At 43.6% G+C, this 17577-nt stretch overlaps 1 protein-coding gene across 1 annotated transcript in view; it reads right to left on the bottom strand.

The window, feature by feature from the left end:
• SERTAD2 (SERTA domain containing 2) overlaps positions 1–17247 on the bottom strand; it is a 139884-nt gene extending 122637 nt beyond the window's left edge. Inside the window, exon 1 of the mRNA XM_035110260.2 lies at positions 16365–17247. The gene's annotated coding sequence lies outside the window, so the exon portion shown is untranslated. The remainder of the gene's footprint in view (positions 1–16364) is intronic.
• Positions 17248–17577: the final 330 nt, after the last annotated feature.

Below are 17577 nucleotides of genomic sequence, written 5' to 3'. Positions count from 1 at the left end.
GCATTCAGAAGGCTCAAAGAGAAGCCTCTCTCGATGGCCAGGATCCAGCTTGCTTGTTCAAAGCTCCAGCATATGATGGGAGGCCCAGAGGGGTGGAAATAGACAGCAGACACAGCGCAGCCAGGATGTGAATATTCCGATATTACAAAAATAAGTCTTAACATTTTTTATTTGCTGGCAGCTTTATAATCCGACCTTCTCTCTCTCAAGCACTCAAAGCAGATAACAACACAGAAGGTGGAAATGCAAAGGGTGGGGGTGGGGAAGGGATAGTGTGTGACTATTGTGCAAAGCTCTTGATTTGAGTACACACATAGAATCATAGAATCATAGTTGGAAGAGACCACAAGGGCCATCCAGTCCAATCCCCTGCCAAGCAGGAAACACCATCAAAGCATTCTTGACATACGCCTGTCAAGCCTCTGCTTAAAGACCTCCAAAGGAGGAGACTCCACACAAAAAATTATAATAGGAAATAATTTTAGGTATTACAGTAATAGAAAAAATGTGGAAATAACAAACATTACAGAACAATGCTTTTATAAAACATGAGCACTGACAGGGTCAAGCAGAGTTGTTGGCTCATTTGACAATGGGCAGACCTATAGGAGTAATTTAGATATTAGTACTATTCAGTTTTGTACATTACCATTACATTTCACATAACTTCGGAGGGGTACCCTGCAGTAGTTGTGTGGTGAAAAGTAACTTACTTAAATGTTATCCAGCAACAGCCATTCCACCAGGCTGGCGCAGAAGGCGAAAAGGAAGCAGCTCCAGGAGCTGAGAGATCAGCAATGTCCGGCTCCTCCTCTACTTGAGCAGTTTCCATTCCAGGTGGTCGTTTCAAGAACCCAGTTACAAAGATCTTGTGCCCAAATCTGCTTTTCTCCTTCTCCCTGCCCCAATCCCTTTTCCCTTTTTTTGTTGAGCATCGCTAAGAATATCTTTGTGTTTCTCCAATCTTTACTAGCGCCAGTCTATTTACTTACTTATTTATATTTTTATATGCACATTTCTATGTCACCCTTCTAGTGCCTATGCAGTACACAGAGTGGCTTACAACTACCGGTATTTAATATCACAATTGCATGAAATAAAAAAATGTGGTAATAAAATACCATACTGAAGTATTGTATGTGTCACCCTCCAGCATGCTGTCTTTGTTAATTTTGTTATGCATACCCTATTCAAATTCAGGCCTTGCACTTCTGCAATTAAGGGTAGAATACATTTTCTGCATGTCTTCATTTACTGACTGGATTGCTTGAGTGTTCTGGGATAGTAGACACAAGAGAGTCTTTTAACCGTTCATTGGGTGTATGAGGGGCCTGGATGACAGTAATCCCTTTCCAAAAAAAGTGTTATTTATTGTACTCATAAGCAGCAAGAGGAAAAAGTTGTGGAAGGGACTGTTTCCAAGCTGGATCTTCCCCGTTCACACTGCTGGAAGCAGACACCCAACACCAAGCATGTAGTTAGTCCCCACATGTCATTGTAGATTTGACGTATAGTCTGGCCAGCAAAGAACAAAAACAAATAGTGATACAGGTCTCAGCAGATGTCATAAGGAAGAAGAAAAGTAGGATGGAAGACCTAGTCACTTTTCTCTTCATAGCTATCCTTAGATTCCACTATTGCCTCCATATGCAAACAATCATCATCGCCCTTCTCAACAGCTGTGTTAACACATAATGCTAAGCCAGCTCATAGCTTGGTGCAAGCTACCAAGGAGGTGAAGGGGCTCTCTCCTTCTTAACCATGATCTGCAGCCAAGGCTACAAATCATGGTTTAGTAGGAGAGACCATAATCACAATCCCTGGTTTGGATAACATGTTAAACCAGACTTTGGTTCAGCTACCATGCCACGTTGAGCTAAAAGGATCAGGGACTTGCAAAGTGGATGTGAGCTGCTCTCCGGGAGCCAACACATTTCATGAACCTGTTAAGCCAGCATTTCTCAAACTTGGGTCCCCAGCTGTTGTTGGACTACAACTTCCATCATCCCTGACCACTGGGATGTTTGAGAAACACTGGGTTAAGCCATAGTTTGGCTTATTGAGTCATGTCAGCCAGGCAACAATCATGAAAGACTTATGACTTATGCAGACTTCATTTAACAGCTCTTCATTTTTCAAGAGGCAGCTGGTAGAATATAAAAACATTACAGAAACCACACAGTTAGTGGGGGTGAGGGGAATCAAATATGTGTTTCACCTATTTTAATACATAGTTTGTGTGCTATGGTGCTTCTAATTCACAAAAAGAGGAGTGTAGAAGGGAAGTGGGGGGGGGAGGGGCAGGAATTCCAAGAGATCCATTAAGCTACAATAAAAAGGTGTGATTGTGTGTGCATGTCCCTAGACAAAGTACAGAGCTTCATATTCCCAAATAAAAGTCAGGATAATAAATACCCACCATCCCACAGAGTATGCACATGTGTGTAGTAACAGAAGCATTATGGATGAATTAGGCTTATGATTTCCAATTACGTATAGTAGCAACACCCAGACACCCTAGAGGACTGTGAAAACGTAAAATGAAGCAAATACTTGCCTCCAAGGACCACACCGTCCGCTTTTTGGAGACTGGAAATTCCTGAAACAGAAGCTACTGTTTCATCTGGCATATACTAGTTACCAGCTAAAAAGGCCACTTTTTCAAATATAGCACATAAGCAAAATTCTGCTTCCAGACTCTGTTGGACACAAAGGAGCGCATAACAACAGCAGGAAAGTCTTGCTCGTTCTTCTTTACTCCTTGCAAAAAAATATTAAAAGCAGCAGAAACTATTTATTAAGAAATGACACAAAAGGATTGCTTAAAAGTAAGGAATAAGGACCTAGAGAAGAGCACATATGGCTTCTTTGCAATATGGATCCCCTTCATAGATATCCACTTATAAAGTCCTACCCTATTAAGCCACCAAGACATACACGAAATCAAAAGGGGAGCTTTTGCAAGACATCTCAGGTGATGCTCAAGAGAACACTTGCAAGTCTCCCACATGTACCCAAAACATCTGAACTGCACTTGTGGCTTCCATCATCGCTTTGAGAAGCACTATGTGAAAAGCTCCAATCATAGCAAAGAAATTGTGTGTTAGAAAATAGGCTTTTAATTCACAGGTCAGGCGAAGAACAATATAGCCACACAGCCAAGGATTGTACGATATATTCAATAGTGCACTAAACTGTTTTAGTGAAGGCTACAATTTCCACATCAATTTGTCTACCCCAACCCCAAGTGTCAGCCACAAACCCCTCCGTGAAGAGTATTGTGGGGCATGTTAGAACATTGTAGCCTTCACAAATTCACATGTGCTTTTATGAAGGGAAGGCGTGACTGTGAGCAGAGTCATGCTGCACAGCACCCCCCAGATATCATGCAGATCAGCCCCCCGCCACCCACATTTACAGCACAAAAGTCCGTATGGAAGTCTACACAGACGTACATAGAACTGCTTCCACAGGAATTCCAGCAACCCCCTCTCACATTGCCCACCATGCTCCATGCTCCTTCTTCCTCCTGCACTAAGTAGCTTACAGCCAGCAAGGTTTGAATCCTGCTTCTACTTGCAGCATGGTTCGTGGGCTTAGATTAGCATATAGAGCAGGCATCCCCAAACTTCGGCCCCCCAGATGTTTTGGCCTGCAACTCCCATGATCCCTAGCTAACAGGACCAGTGGTCGGGGAAGATGGGAATTGTAGTCCAAAACATCTGGAGGGCCGAAGTTTGGGGATGCCTGATATAGAGGAAGAGATCAGCCTTGACAGTTCCTTGCAGCTCCTTACAGGGAGCTTTCCCCTGGGGCTAACAGCAGGGTAAAAGGTAAAGGTAAAGGGACCCCTGACCATTAGGTCCAGTCATGACCGACTCTGGGGTTGTGCGCTCATCTCACATTATTTGCCAAGGGAGCCGGCGTATAGCTTCCAGGTCATGTGGCCAGCATGACAAAGCCGCTTCTGGCAAACCAGAGCAGCACATGGAAACGCCGTTTACCTTCCTGCTGTAGCGGTTCCTATTTATCTACTTGCATTTTTGACGTGCTTTCGAACTGCTAGGTTGGCAGGAGCTGGGACCGAGCAACGGGAGCTCACCCCGTCACAGGGATTCGAACCGCTGACCTTCTGATCAGCAAGCCCTAGGGAAGCAGGAGCAATTCTTGCCAGGACCATGGCAGAAGTGTAAAACCTCTCTTTCCCATTCACACACACTTATCATTAATCAAGGGGTGTGTGGAACTTAATATGGTTCCTAATATCACGTTTAGCGTCATGTATAGTTTGGCTCGCAATAGACTGTAAAGACTTACATATTTTGCTTTGCCTGAAAAGATTTATGTGCAAAGTGCACATTGAATCTGTTTTATTTCCAATGAACTGAACACATGCATTTTAAATACTCACATTGAAAGAACATGCCAGTTTTGCAAGTGTGGATGTCCTCAAACTCTGGTTTTATGCAATGTCTCGATGGATGATGAGTCTGCCAGCTTCCTTCAGTATGCTAGCAAAGTGAAGTTGCTTTTACCAGCTCTAGCTCTCGTGTATAAGAACCAACATGCACAAATGCAGCCCCCCCCCCGAGTTATATAATTTGGCCTCACTATATATTGGTCATCACCATGAATGATAAAATCAGCAAAGCAGTTCAGAAAACTTGTATGAACGAAGTCTGAGATTCAGACACAAGGTTGCTTAACAAAGTCGTGCATCTTTTAAACACAACGTATTTATGCAATACTTCTATTGATAGGGGGCAGCCATTTTTAAAATGAACAAAAAACAAGAAGTGCTATTCCCTCAAAAGGAGGCTGACAAATGCAACTTTACACGATTTATTGTTGAGGCCTTGACTCCTTCAACATGGTCGTTTTCAGAGTTTAGTAAAATCTGCTGCATCAGTACTTCAAGTACAATTGGATCATTATTTCTCAATACGGCAGAATCATCTGCCCTCAAGAGCAGGTTGGCCTGTTGTGCTGCTCTGTGGACCAGCATTGTGATCTTGTCTCCTTCCAATGAAGAGGCAGGCCTAGCTCAGCCAACTGATGCAGAACTAAGGGTAGGGTAGACATGCTTTTCCAAGAGTTTGCCTCAGCTATCATAAGTTTTGAACTGCTGGCTCAACTGGGGGAAAAACATATGCCAGTTTCCACATTTGTTAAACACAATGGCTTGTATTCAGCATGGTGCTAAGCCTCCCATCCGCACAAAGATTTATTGAGCGATATCCAACTCCCTCATCTTGCCAACACAAGATTTACACTTGCAAAATGGGATACTCTCCCCTCACTCTGCTCCTCTCCCCTTAAATTTGTTCTGGGGTTTTCCCCAAGACTCTGGATAATTTTTGGGGAGGGACCAGGGCATATCTGGTTGGGGAGAGGAGGGGCTGTGTGTTAGACAAACCATCCATGTTTGTTTGGTCAGAATGCCTGCCCCAGTCACATATTATTATTATTATTATTATTATTATTATTATTATTATTATTACTATTACTATTACTATTATTATTCTTTGGCAATCACTCGTAGCCGAGTAAGATTGTCTTCCATAAACACGGTTCTAACTATGAGTCCGTAAGTGACTGTGGAGGCCAATTCTGGACCCACACAACCTTCCACAGTGGGGACATTGGTTCCCAGGCGGGAGTTGATCACAGTGTGGATTTGCCAAGTGTGCCTTCCTCTTAGCATGTTTCTCATTAGAAAAGCCAGCCATTAGAAAAGCCAGCCAGACAAGCATGTGTGCGTACAGGCACACATATACCACATCACACAAGGAGCTAGCTTTCTTCTAAGAAAATGTCTTCTAAAATAATAATAAACAACACTTCTTATAATTCTCCAGCACAATACAGTAGTCTTATTAGTTTTCAGGGCACTTTACGAAAGGACAGATGCAGCAACATTATAAAGGCACAGTGATTTTCCTAGACCAGCTACTGCTACTACTGGATCCATTGCAAAGGCAGGGAACATCATCCAGATCTCCAGTCATAGAGAACCGATTCCCATACATGTTTTTGAGTACTGATATGTGAGCAGATATGGAGAGCCATTTTATTGTGAACATCACCAGATCGGACTTGTTTTCAGAGAGGTCTCCACAGCCCCCTAACCTCATCAGAGGAGGGCCTTCTCGGTGGTGGTGCCTGCCCTGTGGAACGCCCTCCCATGAAGATGTCAAGGAGAAAAACAGCTACCAGATTTTTAGAAGACATCTGAAGGCAGCCCTGTTTAGGGAGGCTTTAAATGTTTAATTATTTTATTTCATTTTTCTGTTGTAAGCCGTCCAGAGTGGCTGGGGAAACCCAGCCAGACAAATAATAAATTATTATTATTATTATTATTATTATTATTATTATTATTATCTTTGCAGACTTCACATGGCATCAAACACATTCAGAGTCTGACTGGAAATAGGTAGAAATGCCCTCAAAAAGGAAAGAACTTTTTGACAGCTCTAGCCTAAGGCTATTAAAGGAGGTTCCATTGAAAGGAGAATGCCATGCTATTTAATAAATTATGCTCACTCTTGTCAGCCCACACACAAGCTTTTCTCATCACAACCTGAACAGCAACACCCACTCCTTGTCCACAGCAGGTAGTACAGCAATCAGTTTGGCATCCAAAGTTGAACCCTTAAAGGAAGCAACAACAGAGGCCAACAGAAGCAAACAAGCAATCCGTGAGGAATGACTGGCTAAACTAGAAATGTGAGGATTCCAGCACACATGTGCAAGTGATTCATCATTTGAGATGGGAGTAAGTACAACTTTGATGCCTGTATAAAATTTACAATATGTAATTCTAACTAGCAGGTATAACCCACCACACACAACACAATTACTATGGCAACCAGAAGTTTTTGTGCTCCTGAACCACAACCAAGATGCATTGCCTGAAGTCCTTACAGCAACCTAATTCTGAATTGCAGTTGGTCATATTTTGACAGCGCTGCTCTTCCTGCAAATACGATTCCTTACCCACTGTCAGCACATATTTTTTTGCAGATGTTCAGGGAATGGAAAAAGGCATGAACCTCTGAAGAGGGGTGTTAAATAGTAAGTAGACGACACATCGATTCTTCAAAGCAGCTCTTTATTTGGAAGCTGGAACAGAACTGAACTGACTCCTGAGCCGGCCTGCTTTTATAGACGGCTGACTCAAACAATGTATCAAACCTAATTCAAAGTTCCCTCCTAAAGTTCCCTCCTAAAACAACAGCCAAGGACCTGAGGAAAAACTATATACAGTGGTGCCTCGCTAGACGAAATTAATTTGTTCCACGGGTCAATTTGGGTAACGAATTCGTCTAGCGAGTCCCAGTTTCCCATAGGAATGCATTGAAACTTAATCAATGCGTTCCTATGGGCTCTGGGCGACTGGCGGCGGCATGCGACGGGGCTTCGGAGAAGGTCTCCGAAGCCCCGTCCAATGCCAGCTGTGTGTGAGGCAGCAGCGGGGAGAAGCTCTCTTCTCCTGGCCGCCGCCTTGCCTGCCTTCCCCGGCATGGGGCGCGGTGAGAGGCAGTGGCGGGAGAAGAGCTTCTCCTGCCGCCGCCTCCCGCCTGCCTTCCCCGGCATAGGGCACAGCTTCGGAGACCTCCGAAGCTGTGCCCCATGCCGGCTGTGCGCGGTGAGAGGCGGCGGCGGGGGAAGACCTTTGCCTTCTTCCCGTGCTAGTGTTCCACTGGTCTCTGCCGGTTGCCCCTCACTGCTCACGGCAACCGGCAGAGACCAGCGGAACACAAAGGGGAACCAGCTGCAGCGAGGGAAGAAGGCAAAGGAAGATCAGCTGAGAGGCACCGCTCAGCTGATCTTCCTTTGCCTTCTTCCCTTGATACAGCTGGTTCCCCTTTCGCTAGGCAAATGCCCCTTTCGCTAGGTTTTGTGATCGGAGGTTTTTATGGCCACGCTTCGCAAGACGAAGCGGTGGCCATAGAAAACCTCGTTGTCTTGAGAGGCAACCTCCGATGGCAAAACCTATTCATTAAGCGAAAAATTTGTCGTACAGGGCATTCGTCCAGCGAGGCACCACTGTACAGTACACCAGTACATAACAAGGGGCTTAGCTTCCCAATCCCAGCCGCTTCCAAAAACAAAAGTTTGGGATTTCCTTGATTACAAAGAGAAGCCATAGCAATCTGACTTTTACTCTGTTTTAAGAGTTATGTGCTGCTGGAGATATATAGAGGGACCTGGGCAGTGCTAGGGAGAAGTGCCAGGCAATACTGTGGATAATGTGGAATTTATTTGTTTACCTCTAAAAACCCTATCTGCCTTTCAGGGATTGTTTCTAAATAGCACTCAAGCCTTTCTTAGCTTTATACTGGAGCCACAAACATGATAGCAAACGTTTGCTCTAATTCAAATCAGTCTCACTTAATAAGTAGCAAACCACAACGTTCTGATTTTTAAAAAAAATAAAATAAAATCTTTTTCTTAGCATGGTAAACAAAGAATGGTTAGGTTGGGGAGGAGAAACTGTCAACACCTCCCCCTCCTGAACTGAAAGCACGAAATAAAAGAGTACACATCCACTACAAAACTTGGACTGTGCCACACCCCAAACAGCTCTCCCTCTGAAATGTCAACATGGACGATACTATTAATTTTCCAACTTTGTGACCTTTACTTTTGCATGCATCACCAATCCAGTAATAGGAAGAGTTTCTCTCTCCTGCAAGTTTTGTAGGCCTCATCCAGTCAGAGCTCACTTAAAACAAGCACCATGAGCCTCCACAGCAAACCTCTTTGTGAACTCTGCCTGATCCGGACCACAAAACCCAGCCCATTTTCTCCCTTCCCCCTGCACCCAACTTTGCAGCACTGCACCCCACCCTTAGCCAAGTCCTCTTCACCAGCACTGCCCACCGACCAGGGTGAATTTGATTTAAATCAAATCGATTTAAATCACGATTTAAATCACTAGTCAGTAAGACTTGATTTAAATCTTTCTTTCTTTTTTACAGAAAGGCATTCCTGCTGGTATAATCTTAATATTTGCAACCAGATGAAGGTTTCATTTTTGGAATAATAAATATTTAGAGTACGGTAGTTTTTACAGTTATAACAAAAATTACTGATTTGGTTATACTATTAGAAATACATAGGCAGGTAATTATGAAATTATTGTGAGGTTTAATAAGTTAACTTTGTATTTGGACAACTTTTCTGCTGTACTTTATTGGAAGGAGAAAAATAATCATTTCCCTAATAACAATTTAAACAATTTATTTAACTAAAACAATAACATTACAGCATATGTATCCATGTTTGTTAACTGATGTGGTTAAACATTAAAAAAACAAAAGCAAAACTGATTTTCAGCACACATGAAAAACAAATCCTTATTTTCCTGATGGCCTTTGGACTATAATGTGCACTCTTGCTGGGCATAGCATGAAGAGCCATGCTAAAGGTTAAAATATCCCCCTTTGTGCTGGCTGGCTGTCCTACAAAGGGTGCAAACATCGCCACTGCCATTCGCAAGATTATGCGCTTGCTCCTTTCCCAGCTCATGAAAGACGCCTGAGTAAGGCACGTCTTTTAGCTCACGTGAGAGTGCAGGACCAAAAGAACAGACATTCCAATTGGGATCCAATCAAAAGCCGAGAGGGCGTCTGCAATTCTGGGACGTCCCAGTCAAATGATGGCAGTTGAAGGGTATGCCATCCTGTATCAGATAGTCAATTAGATCCTATTCAAAATTACTGCAGTTACAACTCAGGACAAAGACTACAACAGCAAAGAGAACAGCCCAAATTTGTATTAGTTTATATTCATAAAATATAAGTAAACTGGTAATGCCAGCCTAATTTTCTTAGTGCTTCCCAAGTAGGACTTATTGAGCAAGTGTTTCTGAAGCAAGGCAAGAGCACAGGATTGATATTAGAGAAATCTTTAATGTCCACTCACTTCATAAAACATAACACAACTCAACGGATCATTTTCACTTGGTTGAGGGGAAGGAAACACAGAAGGCAACATATTCTCCTTCCTCACATTCAAGATGTTTGATAAACAACAAATTAGGGCAAAAAAGCAGTACCACAGTGAGGTAAATCTAGCTGGATCCTAGACAAAATTTCCCAACTATGACAACAAGTAATCTAGGAAGGTTCTGGAATGTTTTCCCCTGACCACTAGACACAAATTGTTGGGATGCTTTAGCTACCCTACTGGTAGACATCACACCTAATAAACTAGTGGATGATCCACTGGATATCTTCCCATTTTGAGTCTTCACAAAACCCTTCTGCCCTCCGTATAACGAAAGAGAATAAAACCCGTTTTCTTAGCTTTTGCATTCTAAAGGGAATAGCCTTTCCATGTAAACACGTCATTTTTAAAAAGTGAATCCACATTTAAATGACAAAATTATCTAGGTTGAAAGGCTGTCAGTTTTAAAAACTACTTTAGTTCAAGTTGGGTAGATAGATTTTAATAATAATAATAATAATAATAATAATACTTTGTCACTGTACCACTTGTTTACAGTGAGATTAAACGAGCCCCACATCCCCCCCCAATCTCTCAATCCTTGTTTAACTCTGTGTGCTATCGTCGTACGACCACCAACCCCGAACATCAGCTGCAATGTTGCTGTCTTTCACTCAGCAGCCTCACGGCCCATGGATAACTCTTTATAAAGAAGGAACATATTTTGATACTCCTATTAAAAACCCACTATTTGTCATAAATTTACTAGGGAGTGGGGAGACTCTGTGGTCTATTCACACATTTTCATCTAACTGTTTCAAAATCTGTTCCTTCTCATACCATGCTGTACACTTTTTTTAAAAAAGTACCGGTAAGTGCTTTTAAAGGCTGCATTTTGCTAAAGCTTGAATTCTACTTTGGTCACCTGTGCTGAAACTAGTTCCTCACTAACAAAGTCAAGCTTCTCCAGAATCCTAAAACATAAGATTTTTGTTTACTGCATAAACTATTTGGCAGTATCATGAGCCAGAGCGCCCCTAAAGGCAACCAAGACAGTTTAATTAATGTTAATTACTAAAACATCCCCGTCAGTGACACAAAGCATAGCTATGACACTCAGTCACACAAGCCAACGGAAACACGATGAAACCAACAGAACAATTGCTTGTCATTCCAAAAGCTTCAGATAAGAGTTTCAGGAGATTTCATTTAAAAGATGCAAATACACGGTAGTAGAGCTCAAAACCACTTAGCAGGGCAGGTTGCCTTCTTGATAATCTGGAGAGAGGAACCGCTTTCTGCCATGACTAGAAGCAGCTCAGTAGCGTGAACATTTTGGATAATACTATCTTCTAACAGCATCAGACCAAAGTTTGATCAACCTTGCTTAGATGCTTGCTTAGATGTTTGATTCAATTCCCACAAAAATCAGTGATAAAAATCTCCGGGTTAAATAACAGGCTTACAGGAATATAATTAATGAAAATTCCTTCAAGCTAATTTCTATATATATATATATATATATATATATATATATATATATATATATATGCATGCAAGAAAGACAGAATGATACACAATTAACATTCCTCTAGACCTAAGAAGGGAAACAAAACTTATTGCATCACCACACAAATATCTTCCAGCACTATTGTACTGAGTCATACCACTGGTTCGTCTAGCTTAGTAATAGATGAACAAAAAACCAATACAGAACCAGGGTTGAGATCAAAGTAAGTGATCGGGAAAATAAACAAAATGTACGTTACAAAACACAGCAATATAGCATAAGTGGATGCAGTCTCTTCATTATGCATGAAAAACAACAACATTAGGATAAAATAAGCCAACCTCAGTATATGTATCGCAGCTTCAATATGTCCAATGAGGCTGGAAAAATAAATTGGTACAGATTTTCAGTGGGCTGGATCCTGAGCTCCCCCACCCCCCTGGGCCATTTTGAAAGTGCACTCCTAATTCTTTCCTTCCTTCCCTCGCAACCTGGTTTGTACACAAGCCTGGCTGCAAAGGAAGGTCCCTGCCAAAGTGGGGTCTCCAAGAGCAGCCATTCCCAGCTGGGTTGGCAAACATCAGCTGAACCTGCAAATCCCATTTTGGCAGAATTGGCCGAACTGGTAAGCTCCAGAATGCAGCCCATCCCATCTGGCTTACTACATTGTGAAGTAAGTGAATTAATACATATTACCATCCAAAAATGGGAAGGTGGGTGCTACGGTCTTTAAACCTGTATCTAAAATTATGTAACTGTACCACTGGCTGGGAGGGGAACAGGAACTAGCGGAAGTTGGCAACACGCCACCCACTTGCACAAGGGGGGGAAATGTATTGTGCAAGGGGCTTCGAGACTAGAGCCATTGATTCTTCTCTGGTCCATCACACGAAAAATAAAAAGATCTAGTCACAACTCTGGTGAGCAAGATGGAGATTGGGCAAGCATTCAGGGTAGCACAATTTCTCCTTGGTATGCCATTCTGGACATTTACATCATGCCTGAACATGATTCAGGCATCATCTGGGAACCATCTATAACAGTGGTTCCCAACTAGCTAATTACCGAGGACCCCCTATTTTTCAAAAGCTAAGCCACAGACCCCCTACTTTTGAAATGTTTGATAACTCTACGGCAGTTACCTCTGCAAAGCAATATTTGAACAAAATACGGGGTAGCTCCTAATAAGTGATGGATTTTAGGTATTATTATTATTATTATTATTATTATTATTATTTTAAAAAACAAACTAGGGCTGAGAGATATCTGGTTTTCAATATTGTGATATATCAACAGCTAACCATCGCAATATTCCGATATATCACGATGGCTGAAATTGGAGATCAGGCATGGGGATGAGGGAAGGAGAAGCCGCAGAGATCTGGTGGGTGGGGAGAGGAGAGGAAGTGGAGTCACCTCCACTGCGGGATTTGAGTGGGAGGTAATGGGGTGGGGGGTGCATTAAGCTGCCATCAGTGGGGCTGCCAGCGAAGATGCACATTAGGGGCACCAACATTGGGATGGGGGACCCCCTGGGTGCATTCCGTGGATCCCCAGGGGTCCCCTGACCCCCCTAATTGGGAACCACTGATCTATATCCATCAGTGAATGGAGAAAGGTAATTCTAATAGGTCCACCAACTTGCAAGGGCAGCAACAACCCACCATCACTGGACTGTGCCTGTGATCTATTTGTAGGTGGGCGAACAACACCCACCCAACCAAAGAGCACCATTTTCCTAGCCAGTACATAACACCAAATCCAAAGCAAGTCTTTTTTTATAAGGAAAATATTTTAGAGGATTTGCTTAAAAGCCAGGGAAGTCTTACATATTTAGTTTCACGACCGAAGAGCCCAAATCATCAATCTCAAAATAGAACAAGTGGAGTTTGCAACAAAATGTTGCAGTGTAGAATGCTCCTTCTCAGGGTACTTCATTTCCCATTTCTCCTGGTTTTTCCATTTCACTCTTGACCTCTTTCAATCAACCACCATTTTAAGTCCACTGAGCATGCTCAGTTCTCAATGGGCTGACTCCCCCCCACACACTTTTAGGGTCTTTTAAAATGTATTTCTGCAAACTGTAGAGTTTCCCCATTCTTCTGCATGGATGGTGTTGTTTTGGCTACATAATCAATGACACTCGCTTCTGAAGATCACAAATAGGAGGAATATTTAAAAGTGCACTTCCAAATGCTGTAATAATTGACAGCACTGAGTATTAGGGTTGCCACCTATGCTCTGGCAAAATACAGGACAGGATAGGGGTCGTTGGTGGACGATTTCTTTTTTTCATCTGGTGCTGAAGTGACTTCAAAGCAACCCATTGCAATCTATTGCTGCCTAACAGGATGGCCCCTCTGGAATTTGTCACACATGCACGTCCGCCTGCATGCACACAAATTTGTAAACATGTCTGTGCTTAAATACAGACCTTTCGCACACCCTTTTCAAGCACATGCACTTGGCAGAGAGAGAGAAGACCTGAAACACGGGACAAAACTGTATCAATACAGGAGATTGCATTTTACATTGAAATACGGAACAATCCCGTATTATACAGGACAGGTGGCAACTCTACGTGAACATTAAGGAAATCATACATTACGTGGGGTTGGGGGAAGCACAGCAAAATTGTGACTGGTTAAAACAGGGGCAAAGCATTTTCACTCTTACTAAACTCCTGAGAGACATCTAATCACACAATACTTGCAATTAAAGCTAAATCACAGGAACATTAGATACTTTCTGCAAGGGCTATGCAGGAAGGAGAAAGCATCTATCTGTGCTGTGCACACATCTGATAAATACAACTGCATAGCTTTCCTCCTCACTCAGAATGATCACAGTGAGTGAACTCATGATGTAGAGATACCCCTGTTCTTCTTGGCTTTGACTCCTGCAAAGCAAACAGCCAATGCATTGCTTCCTCTGGCAACACGTTCAAAACATTCACATTAACTCTTTTTTAAGGAGGAATACAGACTCCTGTTCCTTCTCTACTACGCTCTCAGGGTCATTAATGAAATAGTTTTCAGCGTTCTCAGATCTGGGACACACTTTTAGCCTAAACATGCATTTGGAGATCCATTTCTTTCTCTCTTTTTAACCATATATTTGCAGGGTGGTTGTACTGCTATTGTAACCTACCGGTTTGACCAACGAACTAAAGCATATTAAGGATCAATGGTGCATTCCTTAAATGGAAGTCACTGCTTACCTGAAACTGGTCTAAATCAAAAGACCGATAGCATTGGGTGGGTAGGTAAAGCTGAAGGTTCACGGCATAATGACCGAAGCATTGCGAAAGCAATACAGTGACCCGAAAAAGGCAAGGGGTGCTCAATAGCTTTTATATAAAGACTGAATAATAATACTGAAATAATATTTAAAACTGGTGATGCAGAGTCACAGACACACAGAATGCCTCCAAAAATGAGCTAAGTTAGAAAAGCATCACACACATGCCACCACAGTGCAAACCCAGCTTCACACCATAACTAACTTGCTCAATGGAAAATGACTACAGTGTCATTGTTAATACCACTGCCAGAAGAACAGCCATGTATGTTTCTCTAGCCAACATCCTTGGCTTTAGGGCATTAGTGAAACTTTCTGAATCTTTTGAACGTAAAGAATAAAGGAGCTGAGGATAGTAGTTTAGTAAATGCAGCACAAAGGAGATGCTTGCAGCAGCAGACCATAGGGCCCATGAAGTCCAACATCCTGCTTCCTACAGCAGCCCGCCAGGTGCTTTTTGGGAGGCTGCAAGCAGGCAATAGCCTCCCCCCCCCCCAACCCAGTGCTCCTTAGCAACTGGTGTTCACTAGCACAACTGCTTCTGAAACTGGAGTTTCCATATACCTGTTATGGCAAATATCCACCCAAGAAAATGCACAATAAAACAGCTCTAAAGATGCATTCACCTAGGGAAGAAATTTAGTGCATAACCTCTTTTCTGCCAACTGAAAGCTATCTGTTTTCATTCTGGAGCAACACTGGGGTGACCAGAAGCATTTTACATAGTCAAAAGAATGCACTATTATTGTAAACTTTGCTCAAGCATCTGAACACAAGAACAATCCCAGCATATCTACATTTTGAAACTGAATGGAGCACAAAAAGTACATTCAACCAAAGAGGGTTGAAAAGGGCCTAGCAAATAAAACAAAGTATATGTGGTACGGTGTTTTTATATACTGGTATATATTTAAATCAGGACCTATGAGCCTGAGAAATAAGAGGGACAGGCATGTACAGAGTGCACCTCCTTTGCCAATGAGGAATGTCTGTATTTAATAAAACAATTCCATGGTGCTCTCAGTCCATGCTGCTTTGTTGCTACAAATTGTATACAGGTGCAAAGTTTACTTTTTAAACAATTATTTTCTAAAAATGTCAAAAGAATAATACTAACACCCCTCTTTCCCTACCCACCGAATGATGGTGATTGATGCTTACTAAATGTTGATTACATATTGCTATTTCTTGACTTTATTTCATATACATTCCCAAGAATTTGGCTTTGGGGGTCAGTGACACCTTTTTAAGCTCAGAAGTCTGAGGAGCCCTGATTTAGGTGCATCTATCATTTCACACCACCAGTTATCAATTCCTAGTACTATATAATGTATAATAGAAGGTAGAGGACTAGGAGAAGTCTTGTTAGTCAAAAGAAAGAAGAAGAAAAAACAGGTTTAACTTTTAGAGCAGTTGGCACAAACCTAGAATAAAGTTAGCCATTAAAATGCACAAAAACTGCTTAATTCCTGCTATCCAGTCTGTCATTTCCCTCCCCTTTCCATTTTACATAGTGCAATGAACAAACCGAGAACATTATGCTCTTGAGCAAATGTGGTGGTGTTTTTTTTTAATATAAAAAAAAACATTTCGTACTCACCCTTTCCAGAAGAATTCAGCAATCCAGGCTCATAAGGGAGAAAAAGAGGGGGAGCAACTAAAAAGGGGGGCTGGGAGAGGGGGGGGACAAACACGAAAAAAGACACGAGGAAGACAAACAAGAGTCTCTCAAAGGAAGAGGAAGAAAAGGGAGAGGGGGGCGTATGACCCGAAGAGTGGGAAGGGACGACCCAGGCTGGCGAGGAGCGAAAGGCATGTGCCCCCCGCCCCCCCAGGTGCTGAAGGGGCTTTTTTTAATTTTTATTTTCTTGGTCTATCCCATCACTTTTCAGCGGAGCCCTCTGCCCGTCAGGACCTCCTAGCCAGGGAGGGAAGTTGGCACTGCAGGGGTAGAGGAGGAGGTGACACTGTAGCGATTGCAACCAGCTAGCCATGTATCAGCAGCGAGGGAGAGAGGGAGGAGGAGGGAGGAGGAAGAGGAAAGAGGAGGCGGCGGAGGAGGAGGCGACGCCAGAGAGAACGGGAGCAGGCAGCTCGCGGCGCGCGCGGGGAGGAGGGCTGGGGGAACCCGGAGCAGGAGGAGCCCCGGCCCGCCGCCGCCGCCGCCGCCACCTCAGCGCCCCCGCGCGCGAGGCATGTCTGGGGAGGAGGCAGGCGCAGCCCCGGGGGCGAAGAGAGACTTCTGAGGTCAGGCACCCAGGCGGCGTTGGTGGAGCAAGAAGCCCTCCGGGGAGCCTATGCCCGAGCCAGCGAGCACGGACTGCCAGGGCGTGCTGCCAAGCGCCAGGGCGCGGGGGGGGGGGGGCGGCGGCTGGGCAAGCAAGTATTGGGTGCCTGGTTCCTCAGCGGAGTCTCCTGGGCGCGTAGCAGCTGGTTCGACGGGGAGAAGCTGAGGAAAGAGAAGGGGCGTGTGAGTGTGAGAGAGAGACTGTGAGGGAGAGTGGGGGGCGCCTTGCCCCCCCTCTCTGTTTCTTCCCCTCCCTCACACCCCCAGTCTGGCCAATGCCGTGTGGGGAATTGCTTGATAGGCAAGGAGTGACCGGCCAATAGGGGTGTAAGGAGGGGAGGCCGAGGAGGGAGGCTGGTCAGGCTTTGCCCCGCTCTCTAAGAGAGGCGTCATAGAACCATGGGATGGGGCGGAGTTGGAATGCACCCGGGGGTCATCTAGTCCATCCCCCTGCAATGCAGGAATCTCAACTAAGGTATCCATTGGCAAATGGTCCTCCAACCTTTGTTTCAAAGCCTTCCCAGAA

This window comes from Zootoca vivipara, chromosome 3 (assembly GCF_963506605.1).
Source record: "Zootoca vivipara chromosome 3, rZooViv1.1, whole genome shotgun sequence".
NCBI lineage: Eukaryota > Metazoa > Chordata > Lepidosauria > Squamata > Lacertidae > Zootoca > Zootoca vivipara.
This window is presented reverse-complemented; position numbering and strand designations above follow the sequence as displayed.